Source organism: Sorex araneus, chromosome 1, assembly GCF_027595985.1.
Source record: "Sorex araneus isolate mSorAra2 chromosome 1, mSorAra2.pri, whole genome shotgun sequence".
Classification (NCBI taxonomy): domain Eukaryota; kingdom Metazoa; phylum Chordata; class Mammalia; order Eulipotyphla; family Soricidae; genus Sorex; species Sorex araneus.
The window spans coordinates 307,599,055-307,619,484 of record NC_073302.1 but is presented as its reverse complement, the minus strand read 5'-3'; positions in this window follow the sequence as shown (position 1 = coordinate 307,619,484).

The following is a 20,430-nucleotide window of genomic DNA, read 5'->3' as shown; positions in this document are numbered from 1 at the left end:
CCTGTATTATTTTCTCTTAAGTTTGCCACGTTAAATTTGCAATGTTAAGTTTTCTATTAATGTATTTTAAATTTGCATTGCTTTTACTATTTAATTTTATTTAAACTTTTATCAGCCCATTACTTTTATGTGCTTTCTAAAGGTAATGATCACTGCATTTTCAAGGTCTCCTATCTGTAGCAATTTAACTGCTATGGGAAATGCAAAAACAATTGTTCCAATGAGGTGACTCAAAGATGCAACCTCCTTTTCCTTTGTGTATCCTTACAGCACTCTACCTCTTGGAGAGCTTATGCCACAGTCACTACATTATTTGTTCTATTTGCATTTCCTGATGTTCACCTTCTTAAAGTATTCACATAAAACTTTGAGTATTGTACATAACTTCTTTATTTTTCACAAAATCTTACCAGGTATTATGCCTTGTACACAGAGTACAACCTCGGTAAATATCTATTGGATTTAGTAGTCGAAGGCTTAATATAAAGTCAATCTATTGAACATTTTTAACCTTGTTAATACCATTCAAACATGAATGCATTTAAATGCCACTGAAAAGAATGTTGCTGGCTTATTACAGAAGAAAAAGAAACTCCTCAGTGTCTAAAAGCTGTTACATCTTTCTAGCAATTTAAATGGAAATCTTGGGGAGTTGGGTTGACATTTTATAGAAATTTGCTTACAGATGAATAGGACAAAACTAATTGGATCAAATGGTGCTCATTCACTGAAAAAAGAAAGAAAACATAAAAAAATAACCTGGTGTATAAATGCACTGTATTTAAGAACATGTAAAGATTTGTTTTTAAAGAGTAACTGCTTCTCACAATGCCGATGAGTTTGAGTCTCTAATTTTATAGGGAACAAAGTCTGAAAGGCTAAAATAATTTCTTTGTGTTTAATTGAATTCACCCCTTTTGAACATAGGTGAAAAACTCCATGATATGTATTTGTAACAAGAATGTGAACAATACATAGTGAGGTTAAGAAAAATGAGAATAAGAAACCTGTCTCAGTACCTGTATTGCAAACCATAATGCCCCCAAACAGAGAGAGACAGAGACAGAGAGAGAAGGAGAGTACCTGCAATAGAGACAAGATGGCGGAGGGTTGTGGGAGGTAAACGGGTCATTGATGGTGGGAAATGTACACTGGTGGAAGGGTGGATGTTGGAATACTGTATACCTGAAATCTGGCCATGATAAGCTTTGTACTCTATGTCATGGTAACTCAATTAAAAAAAAAACCAAAAAGTTTTTAAAGAATCTATAAGAAGCATATAGAGGGGCTGGAGCAGTAGCACAGTGGGTAGGGCCTTTGCCTTGCACGCGGCTGACCCGGGTTTGATTCCCAGCACCCCATATGGTCCCCTGAGCACCGCCAAGAGTAATTCCTGAGTGCAAAGCCAGGAGTAACCCCTGTGCATTGCCAGGTGTGACTCAAAAAGAAAAAAAAAAAAGCATATAGAGAACATAGAAAATGAAATAATAAAATTCATGCAGCCCAGCACTGTTTTAAAAAATGAAATGAGAATAAGAAGGCAATAAGCAAATTACAGGTAAGGAAGCTCATATCTGAATCCTAAGAAGACCTGAAGGAAAGACAGTAGTTGAAAATTTTATCTGACGAAGATTTGCATATGGAAGACAGCATTTCAGGCGGTAGGCAAAGAATAAAGGAAGATATCTAAAACTCCAAAATGAGTGAGTTATATAGCAAGCAGTCCTGGTTAGCAAGATTTCTGGAAAATGCAGAGGAGAAATAATGAATATTTCTGTGTCATTGTTGCATGCATTCCTAAGGTCAGCCAGTTCTAGACTCCAAAGATAGAAAAATAAAGACAAACTAAGGAATCCACAGGTTGCAAGGTTATGAACAACCTTGTAAACTGCAGCATTTAAATAAAAATAATAATTTAAAATTAATTAAAAAATAAATTTAAATACTCTCCTATTATCTGAATTCTGTGATTTCTCTAATGAAATTATAAAGAAAGAGGCAAATGACAGAGAAAGGTGATGCATAATGGTTCCAAAAATATATAAATAATTAGTGCATGTGAGTGGAAAGAGAAGGATAAATACCTAAAGTTAGCAATGCACACTGAGATCTTTGCTAGACTAATGTTGCAGACAGGGAACTTTATGGACAAAAGAAAATAAATGTCTGGTTTTGGCAATAAATTGGGTTATGGCATGTATTGAGTTTTTAAATTCAGATTCTGGAATAAGTTGAGTTTTGGGGTTTTTTTTTTCTGTTTCTGGGCCTCATCTGGTGGTTCTTGGGGGTTACTCCTGATTCGGAATGAAGGAATCAATCTGGGTGGCCTCAGGGAACTATATAAAATGCCAGGATTGATGCCTGGTCTGCCAAGTGCAAGGCAAGCGCCCTCCCTACCCATTGTGCCATTGCTCTGGCCCAAAGTTGAGTTTTGGAATCAGACTGCTAGACCTAACTGCATTCCTTCTTACCTTGCTCTTAGCCATGTGACCTTGGATAGGGATATTTCCTGGGCTTGGCTGTTGTTTTCTGTATCTTAGTTACTTCATCTATTGGATGGTGATATTCATGATACTCACTGCCCTGTTGGAAGGCTGAAGTGCTATTACCTATTGAATGGATTATCACAATTCCTGCCAGTTAAGTCACTTGAGCTAAATTTTATGATACTTACTAATAATACTTCACTTCCACTATTCTCACAGCTATTAGAGGAGGATTCATAGAAATAACAATAGCAGCAATCATAATTTCAAATTTCCCTAAAAAGAGACTGTGCTTAGAGGTAGTGGTAAAAGAGAAGCACAGACAGGTGTAGGATGGATGCCGAAGTATAGGAGAACAGAAGGACTTGCGGAATCTGGGTTAGATGGAGTTGTTAGAAAGAAAGAGTTAGGGGCCTATGGCTTCAGTAATACCAGCAGTTTAGAAATAGGAAGCAAACAAAAAAGTCACAGCTTTAATACATGAGATTCAAAGTTTCAGAGTTAGTCAGACATTAACACTGGAGTGATAGCACAGTGGGTAAGGTGTTTACTTTGCGTCCGGCTGACCCGGGTTCAATTCCTCCATCCCTCTCAGAGAACCCGGCAAACTACTGAGAGTATCCTGCCCACATGGCAGAGCCTGGCAAGCTACCCGTGGTGTATTCAATATGCCAAAAACAGTAACAAGTCTCACAATGGAGAAGTTACTGGTGCCCGCTCGAGCAAATCGATGAACAATGGGATGACAGTGCTACAGTGCTACATTAACATTCTAGATATGAACCATATACCAACAATTTTAAAAAGTGTTTTAAAAAAACAGTGTTTCTGGAAAAGCAACTATATAATCACAGTTTCACTCATAGCAATGGTCCAGGAAGTACACAAGGTTCCATTTATTGAGTTTTTTTTTAATTGTGAGATTTATGAGGTATACCTGGGGTTAAATCCAGAAACTCAGACCTGCAGAGTATACACGCTACTGCTTGTGACACATCCCAGCCCCTGATATCTCTATTGTAAGGGGCAAATCAAATATGAAAAGGCCTGAAGAATGCAGAGAAGAGAAAATTCCGTCATCCTTGGAAGTTGAAGAATGAAAGCCAAGGTTTGTTTTTAAATCCAAATTCTCTTCTCACATCCCACAGCTGCTGCCGTGTAAGATAACTGACCTAGCTTTACAGATTGTCATCCACTAATCTTCAATGACAAGCCACTAAAATTCATAGGAACACCAGACTAGGACTGAAAATAGGGCCCCTAGGGACAGGCATGGACCAAGTCCCCACACTGCCAAAATCCAGCAGCTGTCTCAAGGCCAGTGGCCCAATACCACTGCTGCGTCACTAATCTATGCAAAAACACCAAACTGATAAAATTCTAGGTACACCAGTTTTCAAACTGAAAACTGGGGTCTTCTTGGAGTCAGGACAGTAGCCTCACCCCCATAAACCCATACTTCCAGAAGCTTTGGCAACCACCCCCACACACCCATATCTCACAGCTGGCTCTGTAAACTCATCAACCCAGTTCTACAGATCCTGGAGTTCCTGCAGTTTGTCACCTCCAAATTCCACAATACTGACACCAAATTAGATGGGAAATCAATATAAAAGCCACTAATCTCAATGAACAACAACAAAATAGCAAGGCTCAACTAGCAATGACTGCTTGGTAAACCATCTGACAGAGACTTAATGGCCCCATGGTGAGCTATAACAATTTTCACCAATTTTCTTTTACTTTTGTCTTTTGATAATTCCATTCCCCATTTAGTTGTCACAAGCAATATAAGTCATTGTTTTGTGCCTGATAAGGGGGCCGTCCTTGGAAATGCATGGTAAAGTGGGGAAAATGGTGGAGGGTTGGTCACACTGGTAGTGGGATTGGGGTTTGACTATTGAATGGCCACAACAACTGTATTATGAACAACCTTGTAAACTGCAGCATTTAAATAAAAAATAATAATTTAAAATTAATTAAAAAATTCAAATACTCTCATATCTGAATTCTGTGATTTCTCTAATGAAATTATAAGGAAAGAGGCAAATGACAGAGAAAGATGATGCATAATGTTTCCAAAAGTATATAAATAATTAGTTCATGTGAGTGGAAAGAGAAGGTTAAATACCTAAAGTATCTCTATGGCCTCTTGCATACATCTTCATAATCAGACACAAACATTGATCATCAACAAAGGAACAGACTTCTAAATTTTTCAAAATACATACAAGCTTTTTGGAAAAATGCTATCATAAAATGCAAACTTGCAAGGTAAAATAGAAGATCTCATTACAACAGCTTCATAGCTACTGTTCATATTAACATCTCCAAGTCATTCCCAATCCCTAGAATTGGTATCTTGGTTTACATATAAATACTTGTCTGGATTTTAATATGCATATATTTTTCTCATTATTATGCTATTACATTCAGCTTGCCTGGCAGCATCTTAAAAGAATTTATATTGCTATCAATGGCAGAAAACAATTTAGCCAACTGAATAGAGAAGGAAAAATGTTACATCTATGTATTGGGGTTGGTTATGGAGTCATTAGTTTAATAACTCATTTTCTCAAAACTTGAATAATTTAAATGCATTAAAAATGATACAGCATTAAAAAGTGCATTCTTAAAATGGTAAACACTGGATCTAGGATCTGAGTTTGTAGTTATTACTTATTTAAAATAAACAAGCAAATTCCATTGAGATATGGTCTCATTTTCAGGAATGGTCTATTAGCAGGCAGCAGTGAGAACAACAATTAACCATATCAGCACATTAAAGCCTAATGTGTAAACTCAACATAGCAGCAAACACACATCCTACCATGGCCTATTAAGTAATCAGAAATGATTGTAGATAATTAGCTTGTGAACAGCTGCATAAATTCCATTTTTTTCATCAGACATGGAGACTTCAAGTGGAAGCAAGGTTTATCAGCTATGTCTTAAAATGAAGGGGGGAGCGCCACAATATGACAAAGTTAAGGATCATTTCTAATGTTTGATGGGTGCACTGCCATTTCAATTTTCTTCTAATAATACTTCTACTGTTCATGATGTTGGATAACATTGGGTTGTCCTCCTCCCACAGGGAGCTTAGGTTTATTGAGCTACTCACACAACAGTGCCCCTGAGGCACATCCAATTCCATCAAGCACTAATAATCCTCTATTGTGTTTCTCTTTCCTTTATGTTACTTCCGTGGTTTAGCTATGTTCTTTTTGTATAGACATGGGAAGACGGTTCACACTATGTTTTGTAACATGGGAGTTATTCACTCAAAAATCATATTTACTCCTGGGCATCCATATTTACTTGACTTAAGCTTCAATTGCCCTTAGTTCCTAGCACTCCATAAGCAAGGTCCCAACGAAGGGACTGGATGGAGGGCAAGCTGTAAGCTACCCTGGCATTGAAAGGGAACAATCTAAGCACCATAAGTATAATAAGCTAAGAGCATGGTCATGGGACAAACTTTTCATGACCCAAAAAGAAGTAACTTAATAAAGACCCTGCTGGGGTTAGGAAAGACTAACCTGATCTGCTAGGACCAGCCTCATGCATGAAGGAACCAGCAGTGGAACCCAAGTGTGTGGGACCTGGGGCTGAGATCTCCAAGCCTGCTCCAATCGGTACTGGGCCTCCACCCAGATCCCTCATTTTCCAGTAGCTTGGCAGCCACATGCACAAGCTGCCCTCCCTCCACCCATGTCGTGTAATCTCATCAATGGCCAAGATCCAGAGACTATAAAACAAGCTCCCAGAAGTGACTTCTTATAGCCTAGTTCTCCCTCTCAGAGAACCTGGCAAAGTACTGAGCACATCCTGTCTGCATGGCAGAGCCTGGCAAGCTCTCCATGGTGTATTCGATATGCCAAACACAGTAACAGTAATGAGTCTCATTCCCCTGACCCTGAAAGAGTCTCCAATGCGGCACCACTGAGAAGAACGAGTAAAGAGAGGCTGCTAATATCTCAGGCCTAGGATGAATGAAGACATTACTGGTGCCCACTCAAGCAAATTGATGATCAACGGGATGACAGTGATGCAGTGATACAGTGAACCTGGTCTGAGGACTGTAGTCTGGGGTATATAGAGTGATGTTCCCAGGAAGAGCCAACCTTTAAGTTTAATATATCTCTTGTGTTCACACAAAATGACTAGAAGTATATAAGAAATAAATTTACTATGGTTGTTTAAATGGATTGCTAGCTGATAAAAGGATAACGCAATGCACCCTGAGTGGAATCCTGCCCTTACTAGCGGATCCTCTAGTAATCTGGAGTAATCTCCTCAAATGTGATTTTTGTTCTTGAGTTAATCCCCTCCCCGCCTGGAGCAGAGCCCCGGCAGGGGAAGACCTCCAAAACCCAGCCACAACCATGCTCAAGACCCCTCTCCACACATTCAGACGAGCTTCACGCATGAAGGAACTGGCAGAGGAACCCAGATGTGTGGGACCGGGGGCTGAGATCTCCAAACCTGCTCGGATTGGGACTGGGCCTCTTCTGCCCAGATCCACCATTTTCCAGTAGCTAGGCGGTCACACCCAGAAATTGCCCCTGGAACTGTGTAATCCCATCAATGGCCAACATCCATAGACTATAAAACCAAGCTCCCAGATACTTGAGGCCACTTTTCAACCGTGCAACATCTTATAGCCTATTTCTCCTTCTTGGAGAACCTGGCAAGCTACCGAGAGTTTCCTGCCTGCATGTGAGAGCCTGGCAAGCTCCCTGTGGCATATTCATATGCCAAAACTAGTAACAATGATGGGTTTCATTCCCCTGACCCTGAAAGAGCCTCCAATGTGGCACCATGGGGAAGGGGGAGTAACAAGAGCCTTCTAAAATCCCAGGGCTAGTCCGAATGGAGATGTTACTGAGACCACTCGAGAAAATCAACGATCAACGGGATGTATGATGATGATGATGATGATGATGATGATGATGATGAGTTAATCCCCTAGAACTTCCCCTGAAGGAGTGGCTTTACCACTGTTTGTTGTTATGACAATGTTCAACCCCACCTATGTGTACCCCAGCCTTTCATGATTTCTATATAACTATGCTGTAAGGAGAAGAGAAGACTAGAAAGACTAGACTATGATGAAGATGAAAACTAGATGAGAACCAGTAGAGGACTATGAGGTCTACCAGGAGTCTAGGATGGTGGAACTATGATGACTGGGATTATGACCAAAACTACAACTATGATTGTGCAGTAAGGGAGAGATCAGACTATGCTGAGAGGAGAGAGAAAAAACCAACTACCATAGTGCATCCCTATATCTAAACAATATATAAACGTATATAGATGCATTTAAATGAATGCATGAACATGAGAAATATGTCTTGTAAAATTTAAAATGTAGTTTCTCCTTTTCCCCTCAACTTTTATTTAAAAAAAAAAACGCAAAACAGATCAAAAGAACTATGCTTACTCAATGCATAGGACTGGGCGTTGTAGGCTTCTTTACTGACAAAACGGCATGTTGAACACTGGGAATGACACATCCATCCTGCAGAATTTGATATGTAGGCAGGTGACTATCAAAGAGATCTGAGTAGAATTCGTCTATAATCTTCTCCTTTGCCCTTCTGGAAGATGTGATAGATCCATCAGGACCTCGGAGGCCACTCATCTTGGTTTTATAGTTGGCAAAGGACAGGAAGGTGTTGCGAATACTTTTCCCAGCTTCTGTCGCATTGGCCAACACTGCTGCTCTTCTCTCCTTTAGGTCTTCCTTTTTCGCTTTTCTGCACAACTTTTTGAGTTCAGAGGTTAGCTTGTGATTGCCTGAGGCTCATATCAAACCACATTGGTGAATGAGCTCAAGAGCTTCTGAAGACAGGCGTCTGTTTGTGGCTTTCTAACTCTCAGCATTCTTTGCACAGTCATGGAGGTGCTGAACCAGTCGATCATATTTCTTGTCGATGTTGTCAATGGAGCCATCTTCCCATACTGCCTCAATATTGCCAAAGAGCTCCCAGTTGGTGGTCATTCTGAGAGTTCTCTTCTTAAACTTTGCAGCTTTTTCTCCCCACTCTGTGAAGTAGAATTTTGCACGAAAGAGACGTTGGTCTGATTCCATTTGGAATTTTGTGACAACAGCAACATGGGTCAGGCAAAACCATTGATTGAATATGATGTGGTTAATTTCATTGTGGAACTGTAAAGTGGGAGACTCCCATGTCCAACATTTAGATTCGTCCCTATGGAACTGTGAGTTACCATGGGTGGTTTTGGTCGACATAATGAATTCAGACAGTCTCTCACCCTGACCCTATTTGTTCATGGGTCCCTATGTGGAGTTCTTCAGGCCATCTTCTCGGTCCTATCTTGGCATTAAAATCACCAACAATGATCTTGTAGAAGGTGTGGTCTTCTTTATAGAACTTCTCCAGCTCCATGTAGAACTTCTCTATTTGTTCTTCATCGTAGTTGGATGTTGGTGCATAGACGATGAAGATAGAAACTGCAGACAATGAGCCACATCTATTCATTTCATCTCATTACTCATAAGTAGAGATATGGATAGAAAAATAAGTAGGTAGTAAGAGAGGAGAGAGAGAGAGGCAATAATGGGTAATTGAGAATGATTTTATTCACAGATATGTTCATTAAATTTTACTATGTGTATTTTACATTTGTTTTCTCTCTCATTAGCTTTATTTTCATAAACATTCTATCAACATTTAAGTGACTGTGGCTATGTTAATCTAAAATGATAATTGAAGAGTACCCCATCGAGTTTAAGGTCTTTAGAGGTAAATAAGCATTCAGAATAACATCCAACTATATGTGTGTGTGTACACACATATATATACATATATATATATGTATATATATATATATATATATATAGTTGAGTAAGACAAGATCTGTGCTGGAAGGGCTGGAGCAGTAGTACATCAATAGGGTGCTTGGCTTGCGTGTGACAAACCCTGATTCAAACCTTGGTATCCCATATGGTTTCTCAAGCCTGCTACGAGTAACTCCTAAGAGGAAAGACAGAAGTAAGCCCTGCGCACTGTGGGATATGACTGCCTCCCCACCTTCCCCTCTCCCCCCACATAAAGTGGAAAGACACGAAGCAAAAGGAGTAAAGCAAAGACCCCGAGGAACTGCAGGAAGGCTGCACACAGAAGGGAACTTATGTTGAAGATGAGTTTGCTAGTCACAAAGCATAGGAGAAACCTGTGAATGAAGAAGAGTTTAAGCTGTTGGGCATGGAAAGAGGCTATTGTGTTGTATATTTTCAAGGTAACTAGAGCTACAATTAATCTACTTTGGTAGTTGTAATTGTTCCATGAAACTTATGCATCGCAAACTTCAATTAAATTTGAATGACTAAGAGTGGGCTTTTTTCTAAAGAAATGCTAGAAAATATCACTGTATAACTGTCATCCCATTGTTTATTGATTTGCCTGAAAGGGCACCAGTAACAACTTCATTTGTTCCTGTCACGTGCTAGTGTAGCCCAATGGTGTATTGGGGGCTCTTTCAGGAGCATTGGAATGAGGACCATCATTGTTACTGTTTTTGGCATATTGAGTGTAACACAGGTAGATTGCCAGGCTCTGCCATGCAGGCTGGATACTCTCAATAGCTTGCCAGACTCTCTGAGAGGCATAGAGGCTTTTGGGGTGGTCTCTAATTGCCTTTACAAGTGTTCCAAGTCTACTGAATGTAAGCTTTTGGTCGACTGGCATTTTTGTAACTATCTGCACACTGACAAATATGCACCTGCCTGCGTCTCTGGGCAGCACCTGGGACTTCTGCAGCCTAGGTTGATCACCTTGAGGTTCATGGAGTGCGCCCGGAGGTTGTTGAGCAGCTGGCAGAGCAGGACCCTATCGAGGAAGGTCTGGGCCAGGTCGAACACCTGTCCTGAGTCCCAGGTCATCCCGTGGTTGGCTGACAGCACCCCATAGTGGATAAGCCACTGTTCACAGTGCCACCACAGCTCTAGAAGAAACTGCTGCCTGCCCCAGCTGGGCTGAGTCGCAGCGCCGTCCGACACAGAGCTAGAAAATATACAAAGGAAAATGTGGGATTAACTAGAACGTGGTGACTCCAGGGTTAAAGTCCAGTGATATCTGCTCTTCCAAGAATCCATATGCAACCTCAAAGTTCCCAACCACTGTTCTGGAGTAAAAGTATCACAAAAGATTTGAATGGACTCCTAGAGTAACATGCTATCTGCTCATGTGAGTATGTGGCATTCATTAGAAAAGTGATTGGAAATGAACTGGGAATCAAAGACGAAGCAGAGGAAAGAGCCAAGCTGGACTAAGGAAGCAAGTGACTCGGTTTCTAATTCCAGCTTTACCACCAAATAGTTGTCATCATTATCAAAAAATAATAAAGACGCTAAACTTCTCTTGCCACTCAGCGTTGTCTGCCACAAAATGTATTGGTTCTATGAGTGGAGTTCAAAAACTCTTCTCCATCTCTAAACTATAGTGGCTCTGTCTGGTGTTGAGCATTCTTTGCATAATTAAATAATTCCGACCCACCCGGTTTGTAGACAGATTGCTTTCCATATGTTTGCCCTTTGTCTGTTTTTTGACACTCTAGGTTTTCCACCCCATCACTTTTAAACCTTTTTCTCTGTCAATTTTTCCTCTTTCCGGTGAGTCACTTGAGCCACAGACAACTGATGAAAATGAGATCCTCTTTCTTGTATACATAGTAACTCCCACAAAGACAGCCTTGATTAAAACTCCCCAACAGACAACTTTTAGATGAAAACAAAACCCAGCGCATTCATCTCGGCATGTGGAACAGTTTGTCTTGAATGTCAATAGAATAAGTCACAGGGGATGGTAAGAAAGAAGAAAACTGTTTCGGGGAAGTTAACATCGGGCAGAGGAGATTACAAAAGCTAGACACCCAGGGGATGATTTTGCCTTTCGGTTTGGAGTGGGTGTCTTCAAATGGTTTCTGTCCCTCTCTCTCTTTCTTTTTTCTTTTTTAAAAATTTATTTATTTTTATTGAATCACCATGAGCTACACTTACAAAGCTTTCATGTTTGAGTTTCAATCATACAATGATCGAAATCCCATCCCTCCACCAGGGTACATTTTCCACCACCAATGTTCCCAGTATCCCTACCCCACCCCTCTGTCCCACGCTTCCCCCTGCCTCTATGGCAGACAGTTTTCCTCGTACTTTCTCTACTTATGAACGTTATCGTTTGCAATACAGATCATGCCTTCTCTCTTTCTCCCTTCGCATTGCATGCAGTTGGTGATATTCTCTCTCTTGAATTGTTTCAGCACCAAATCTTAACTATGTAGAACTGCCAACTTTCTCCAAAGAACAGAATTTATGTGACCCCCAAAACTCTGAGCATAACAACACTCCACAAACAAATACTGTCTCACTAGGAGTGTAAGGAATATACTCTTAAATGCCCAAGGCTTTATAATCCTGGCCACCGTCAGCCAATTGGTTCGTCCTTGTCAAATATTTTATCTGCATTGTTCTAAGAAGGCAGTTTTCCCATGCACCTATTTGCTGCCTCATCTGCTTCTGCTCCCTCTTATGATCTGTGACTAGGGAGCTAACATACACCAGCACTCTCCTTCCACCTTACACAGTTCAGTGTTTTAGCACTCTATATTTTATGCCCTGGCATTCCGCTCCTAACACGTTTCCAGGTAATGCAGCTTCTGCCTGAGTGCTCTGGAGACCCACTTAAAGCATGTGCATGGTTGATCTAAAACTTTTCAATCACCCTTTTCTGCCTCGGATAGGAAATTACAGGAGAATGCTCTATTTCAGCATCACTTTGCAATCATTCCACCTTTATGCCTTATGGTCTTGCAGCCCCAAATTGGTCTTATCAGCTCTGGCTGATTGTCCAGGGCTTTGCAATGATGTTTCCACCAGAATTCCATGCCAGTGTTCTCATTTTGTTTCCGAGCTTAACATAGATAATTTAGACCCATGGTCAAGTCCAATGGTGTAAAATCTGCAAAAGTTGTTATTGGTTTTAAAAAAGATCAGAAGGGGCTCACTTCTAAAAAGTCTTTAGAATGTGTGCCACCTTATATTCTTCTCTTAGAGTCACACTTAAATTAACACTAACAATCTTTCTAGCTTTCTAGCACCATCTGTAGCACTGTCGTCCCATTGTTCATTGGTTTGCTCGAGTGGGCACCAGTAACATCTCCATTGTGAGACTCTTTGTTATTGTTTTTGGCATATCATTTACACCACAAGTAGCTTGCCAGGCTCTACTGTGCTGGCAGGATACTCTCAGTATCTTGCAGGACTTTCCGAGAGGGATGGAGGAATTAAACCCAGGTTGGCTTTGAGCAAGGCAAACGCCCTACCTGCTGTGCTTCACTCCAGTTCATTATCTTTCTAAACACTCTCAAAGTGAATCTGTGTTTGCCACAGTTCTTTTTGGAACTACTTCTCCTCTATCTCATTCACAGTATGAGTCTGATTTTACTCCTTGCATTCATTCCTAACTTCCTTCATACCTTTCTTCTTTATAAGGTACATATAAATCTACCAACCGGCTCATGGAAAGAACTTTCTCTAAAACTGCTACATCAGATCTGGGGCACCTGCAAATTTTTGTTTCTATTCAAGGAAATTCCAAATATTGTCTTCCTAAGAAATTGATACATTTGTCACTGGTCTTTTAAGATGAAATAAAATTAGTCTTCAACTCCTGGCCGGGTGGCTTGAGTAGGCATTGTCTACAAGGTGCCTGGGCTCACATCCTCCTTTCCCTTTATTGCTTGGACTATTACTTGGCTTTGATGATCACTGTCACTGTCATCCTGTTGCTCATCAATTTGCTCAAGCAGGCACCAGTAACATCTCCATTATAAGACTTGTTACTGTTTTTGGCATAGCAAATACACCACGGGTAGCTTGCCAGTCTTTGCCATGTGGACGAGATACTCTCGGTAGGTTGCCAGGCTTTCCGAGAGGGACGGAGGTATCAAACCCAGGTCGGCCACATGCAAGGCGAATGCCCTACTCATTGTGCTATAATTCTCAAAATGCAAGCTTTGGGCCTCAAAACAGAAAACGATGGGTGTGTGACTCTCCCATGCACCCTATCCTTATAGGCAAATTTACTCAAAATCAAGACACCTTTGAAAGCCATATTACTATGGCAACAGTGACATTTGACCTGTTTGCCAAGGCTGCACTTTTGACACTGGAGAGAGCTGGAGACCGAAATCCTGACTTCCTGGGCTCTCTGTTTTCTTAGGAACACAATTCTACCCTTCCATCACTCCATTCTGGTAGGTTATGATACAACTGATTCAGTGGAGACTGCTTAATCTTCACCATAACTGAGTAAGTTCCTGCTTGATTGGGTCCTTTTGATTAGACTGTTGCTGGAAATATATGAATACAATTAAGTCTCTGCTATCCTCCTAGTCCACGGTCTTTCTAAATTTCTCTACATATTTTGGGATCTTCCTTAGGTGATGTTGCGTCTATAGGTAACTAATCTGCTCCATTATGCCTTCAATCATTCTGGCTTTATTTTCAGAGGGCAACTTCAGCTCAAATGCTTACGGTTAGTTTACTGCACTCCCCAGTGTTCATTTCGTACCTGTCAAGTTCATCCTGAGGCTGGTAGCCAGGACAAAATAAGGATATAGGAACCAGAGAGATAGTACAGTGGGCAGAGCACTCGCCTTGCACACAGTCAACCCTCAATCCTCAGCACACCATGTTGTCTCCCACGCACTGCCAAGACTGATCTCTGAGCACCAAGAATAAGCCCTGAGCACCACCAAGTCTGGAGAGAGAAAGGAAGGGTAGACAAGAAGAGAAGAATGGTAGGAAGTTTTTAAGAAATTGATTTCAGTTATGTTTTTAAAAACATCCTTTAGTTTCTATTCAACTTCTGACTCAGTTTTTCCAGGGTGAGGTGCAGTATGTCAGATGATACCCCTGACTCATATCCCTCCAGAATCTCTGTTGGGGATGACAAAAGTTCAGAGACAAATGATCTGACGCCACAGATTTGTGGTCATTAGTTTGTGGACAGAGTAGCTCTTTTAGGAGGCCAACAGAACAAGGAAAGAGGTTGAGTGTCTTTGTAACTTTTATTTTACAGAAACTTCCACTTGGATAATCCCTGAAAAGATTCCTCTCTCTAACACACACACACACACACACATACACACACACACACACACACACACACACACTTTCCTAGGATCCCTCCAGAGGTATTATGGTGTACCTAAATATTCACTAAAAGTGTTTGTTCCTGAACATTCAATGGTCTATGAAGGAACTCATGGTAAATAATAATCAGCAACTGAAAGTCTTCTAGTCTATAAATATGGTCATACTGGCCTCAGATACTTTATATGGCAGTAAGTTACTAGAAAACTTGAAATTCTAGTTTTCCAGCACTCTGATGTGACTTCCATTCATACTGTCAGGTTCACTCCCAAACTCTCTATCAGGCCCATGTCTAATTGCTTTCAACATTGAAAAAGAAGTATAAGGTAAATCTAGACAAAACACTTTCAGATTATTTCATCACACTTTCCTAACCTTTGAGATGTATACTTCTCTTAAACAGAACCTAAAATTTTCACATGAAGGAGAAAAGTAGAAAGATAAACACTTACTATAGTTTTAATTTCAAGAATAATTCTCCTGATATATTACACGTTCATTCCTCAAAGGCTTATTTCTGATTATTCTCTTTCTCTAAATGAGTGGCGATGTTATGTGCACTTCAAAGGTCAAAGAAAACATTAGCATATCTCTTAGGTCATTCACTTAAAGAACTTATGACATGTATATTTTGAGTTATGTATCCAACGTTGGCATAGCAATGGCACACTATGTGATCAAGCAAAATATATGCTAAGAGTGTTAGATATAGCTTCCAAGTCCAAACACTCTCTTTCTACAACTCTTTTGTTGTTGTTGTTTTTGTACTCCCAGTACCTTGAAGATGAGGATCAGAGTTTGAGTTTATTTTCACTATTTGTACTTTTTAGATTTTTTTAAATCCTGAAAGTGTCTGATGTTCCATAGCTCAGTAAACAAAAGTAGAAACTAAAGGCAGGGAACAAGGTTGCTTATTGTATCCATTCTGATAATAGCTAGGCGATAAAGGAAACTGTGAGAAGCAGCGTTCAAGACTTTAAAATCTCATAGTCTTTCCTATTTTATCAAGTTTTATTCTTATTATTTTAATTATTTTTTAAATTAAATAAAAATATTTAATTGTGAAAGCCCTTCTCACCCCAAGGGACCCAGCTCTGGCAGCCAACTTCCACTACCCCACTGCCGCCACGCTCCAGGCCAATTTCCACACTCTTGGGCAGAGTCTCACGCATGAGTTGAACATATTCCTGGACCGCGTGGCTGCAACACATCATTATAAAGGGAAATATATATATATACCTCTTGGAGAGCCCAGAAAGCTACCAAGAGTAGAGTATCCTGCCTGCACTGCAGAGCCTGGCAAGCTCATCCTGGTGTATTCCATATGCTAGATACAGTAACAATAACAGGTCTTATTCCTCTGACCCTAAAGAGAGCCTCCAATCATTGGGGAAAATGAGTAAGGGGAGGCTGCTAAAATCTCAGGGCTGGGGTGAATGGAGACGTGACTGATGCCCGCTCGAGTAAATCGATGAACAACAGGATGACAGTGATACAGTGATTTTTTAAAAAAATTGAGTCACTATGAGATACATAGTAACAAAGCTGTTCATGATCAGTTTTCAGTGATACAATGATCTAACACCCATCCCTTCACCCATGTTCATTTCCCACCACCAATGACCCCGGTTTCCCTCCCACCACAGCCTGCCTCTATTGCTCTATGAGAGGCTCTCTCTCTCTCTCTCTCTCTCTCTCTCTCTCTCTCTCTCCTCCCCCCTCCTCTTTCTGGATACTCTGGTCTGCAACACAGATACTGAGAGGCTATCCTCTTTGTTCCTTTACCTTCTTTCAGCACCTTTCAGTTCCTATCCAGGGTGATTATCTGCAACTAACTTTGTCTATTTCATCAAGTTTTAAAAGCATTTCTTTATTCTGGCACAGAAAAATAATGTGTATTGATGATGACCTTGATTGTTTGATTCAACAACATATAATGAAAGATATGTTGTACCTTTCATTTCACATGAATCACTATTTCGCATGAAGTGTTCAACACATTTTCTGACACAGTATAGGGGGTCCCACCATATCTACTGAATGAAATGGAAAAGAAACATCTCAGAAACATAGAGGGAATTAGGTACATTGTGTGGTGATTTTTCTTGAGAGACTACTTCAAGAGGAAGGTGGTTATTAAGCATAAAGCAAGTGAGCTGGTAACTGCAAGTTTTAAAAAATGGATGAAAAAGCCATCAAGGATTATAGGAAAAGGTCAAGAATATAGAGCTTTTAAAAATGCAGAGGTAATAGGATAGTAGTAGAATTCTAGATCTTCAAAACCATACAGTTTAAAGATTTAGGAAGGCTATAAATGAGATAGAGGTAGTATTTGATATAGAAAATGATTGAGATATAAATAAAGATCTCATCTTAGAAGACTGGAAGGGCATATATTAGAGATGTTCTGGAGTGGATCACAGAGTAAAAGGCGGAGGAGGAAATAATAAGTTTAATTCAAGAATATCTATTTGGGGCCTTCCGAGAAATATAAAAAATGGGAACATTAGGAGGAAAAAAGCAATGCCAAAATACTATCTAGCTAAATAGAAGGCAGACTGCATTCTTAAAAGAATAAGGAATGAATTGAGATCAATGTTCAGGGAAATAACAGACTCAAACAAAGTGATAAGAATGATAGAGAACGTTTGAAACATGATCATTGCTAACTACTGTCATCAGAATTATACTGCATGTCTGGAGTAATAGCACAGCAAGTAGGGCGTTTGCCTTGCACTTGGCCAACCTGGGTTCGATTCCTGTGTCCCTCTTGGAGAGCCCAGCAAGCTACATAGAGTATTCCGCTCTCATGGCAGAGCCTGGCAAGCTACCCGTGATGTATTCAATATGCCAAAAACAGTAACAACAAGTCTCACAATGGAGACCTAACTGGTGCCCGATCGAGCAAATTGATGAACAACAGGACACAGTGCTATAGTGCTACTCAAATGCAGAATTAATTACCTCAGGAAGGAAGCAGAAATGATAGGACAGTAGCTACAGTGCTTTCATTGTATGCAACTGACCCAGGTTCAATCCCTAGCATCCTATGGTCCTCAAACATGAATGTTCCTTGAGCACAGAGCCAGGAGTCATCCTTGAATACCTCTGGGTGTGGTCCTTAAACAAACAACAACAAAAAGAGGGGAGTAGTTCAGACAATGCTTTGTACTATGTTTTGAAACTTTGAAAAAGTGTACCCCAAAAGAGAAGTTGTAAATTGGAAACAGGGACTCATAAAAATAAGTAGCATTTATTACTGGTGGCTCAAACTCATCATGACAGTGTGTGTGAGTTAGCTTTAATGAGTCTACTTCTCCTAATCTTCTCATTAAAGTGTGTTCCCGAAAGGAAACTGTAGCAAAGGACTTTGACAAAACTTGAGAATGCATTACAATCACTCTTGCTTTACCAATTAGAATTATTTTTTCCAGATCTTCTCATTAATTATAAAAATGGAAATCAATGTACTTGGTGCTTTACAATAAATATTCAAATCACTGGAGCTGTAAAATATAACCTGGCAATTTAAGTGATTTATTCCAACAGTATAATGCTTGAGATATTCCGATTCACTGAAAAATTTAAATATTTTGAAATAAAATATTTAAAGAAATCTTTATTCTAAAAATAAAATCTAAAGCACTTATAAATGAGAAAAGTATATTTTTTTCCATTTGCTTCTCAAAGAAATATCAGAATAATTGTATACAACATTCTGTTACATATTATGGGGACCAGAGAGAGTACAGCAGATAATGTGATTTCCTTACATGCAGACGATCCGGATTTTAGGATTTTATTCCTGGCACCCCAGATGGTCTTCTGAGCCCTGCCGGAAGTGATCCTGAAGTGCAGAGCTAGAAGTCAGCCTTGAGCACCACCTGTTGTGCACCCCCCCACCCACAAAATCAAACAAGCATATTCCATTATGTAAATAATACACCCTTGTATTATACTGTATACAAAAAATCAAAAAATCTAAAAAACAAAAATTGCTAACTGGATTACTTAGAGTCATTAGAAGACATAAGTTTAATCAGCTCATTATAGGTGATTTTATTTTATGATGCAATTTTGGGAGTCACACCTGCCAGTGCTTGAGGACTACTCCTAGCTCTCTGCTGGGGGTTATTCTACAGGATGCTGAGGATTGGAGTGGGACTGGCCTCATGCAAGGCAAGTGCCTTGTCGCCTGTCTTCTCTCTCTGACCCGATTATGCCTACTTTTTATTAGGTAATGCATATGCATATAATATTGTTCTAAGAAATAAAGTTAAGCGCATTAAACGAAAAAGGTAGCATAGTGTTTTAAAATAGAACATTTGGGTGTTCGAGCATTGTATAACTTAGACTTAAACCTGAAAGCTTTGTAACTTTCCACATGGTGATTCAATAAAAGAATAAATTTAAATAAATAAATAAATAAATAAGTAAATAAATAAATAGAACATTTACCTTTTAAAAAAGATGTTATTAAATTGCATATAATTTCCAGTCCACTGACATGTAGTGGCTTCCAATTAACTTCCTTGAATGAAAAAGAGATAAAATAGAAAAACACAGACTATTTCAGAATTTGTCTATCTTTTGTCCTAAGCTTTGAAAGGAGATGAAGCGGATCTGGTAATTCTTCTTAGTTAAAACAACCAAGTCAGTTATAATTTTACTGGTGGTTGTAATGTGTTTTTGACTTCAAAGTTTCACTTCTACAAAGTTCCAGTTCTATACAGTCTGACATGAGGTCGAGATTAAGTGTAGAAATCAAGGTATCAGTCCGGCCTCTACACACGAGCAGAAAGAAATGCTTTATAAAGTCTCCCAATACAAACCATGTTTTAGCTATGCCATGGTAATGACATAAGTATCGTGCTGCCCAGCTTACTTGGACTAAAACGTTTCAGCTAAACATACACTCTTCCCTGAAGTACATTGGACAAATCCAGCTGGCCGACAACATGCATTTGACTCACCCAACTTGGTATTGATTCAGATTTTATTTATTTATTTTTTGGGGGGTCACACTCAGTGATGCTCAGGGGTTACTCCTGGCTCTGCACCCAGAAATTACTCCTGATGGTGCTCTGGAGATCATGTGGGATGCCAGAGATGGAACTGGGGTTGGCCTTGTACCAAGCCAGTACCCTACTCACTATACTATCTCTCCAGCCCTTACTTCAGAGATTAAAGTGTCTGCAAAGCTTTAAAATGTGGAGATATCAACTTTGGATCCAGAGTTAACTTCTTCTCATGCCAAAGCCAGATGTCCTCATAATATGAGCTGTCTTTCCCCGTCACAGACCTGCTCTCATGTGTTCCAGCCCTGTTCCCTATTGTTTTTCTAACACTATGAACAATTTTACTCCACTGAGATAAAGAAAATAGAAAAAATGAATACATTCCTAAAACCTACAAACTCCCCTAGATAGACTCATGAGAAAATAGAAAAGCTGAATAGGTCAATTACAAGAAGAGAAATTTAAATCTTAATTAAAAGCCTTCCCCCCAGTCAAAAGCCCAGGTCTAGAAGGTTTTATTACTGAGTTCCACCAAACCTTCAGACGACCAGTGTATGGCCTATCCTTCTCAAGATACTTAGGGGAATTTAAGAAACAGTTTATTCTGGTGATGATGAGGCCAACATTATCTTGATTCCCAAAGCAGATATACGAATATTAACACTTTGGCAGTGGGTTGTGTGCGGTTAACACTACTGTATCCCTCAAGTGGATAAAAAGCTACACAATTGCAAATGAA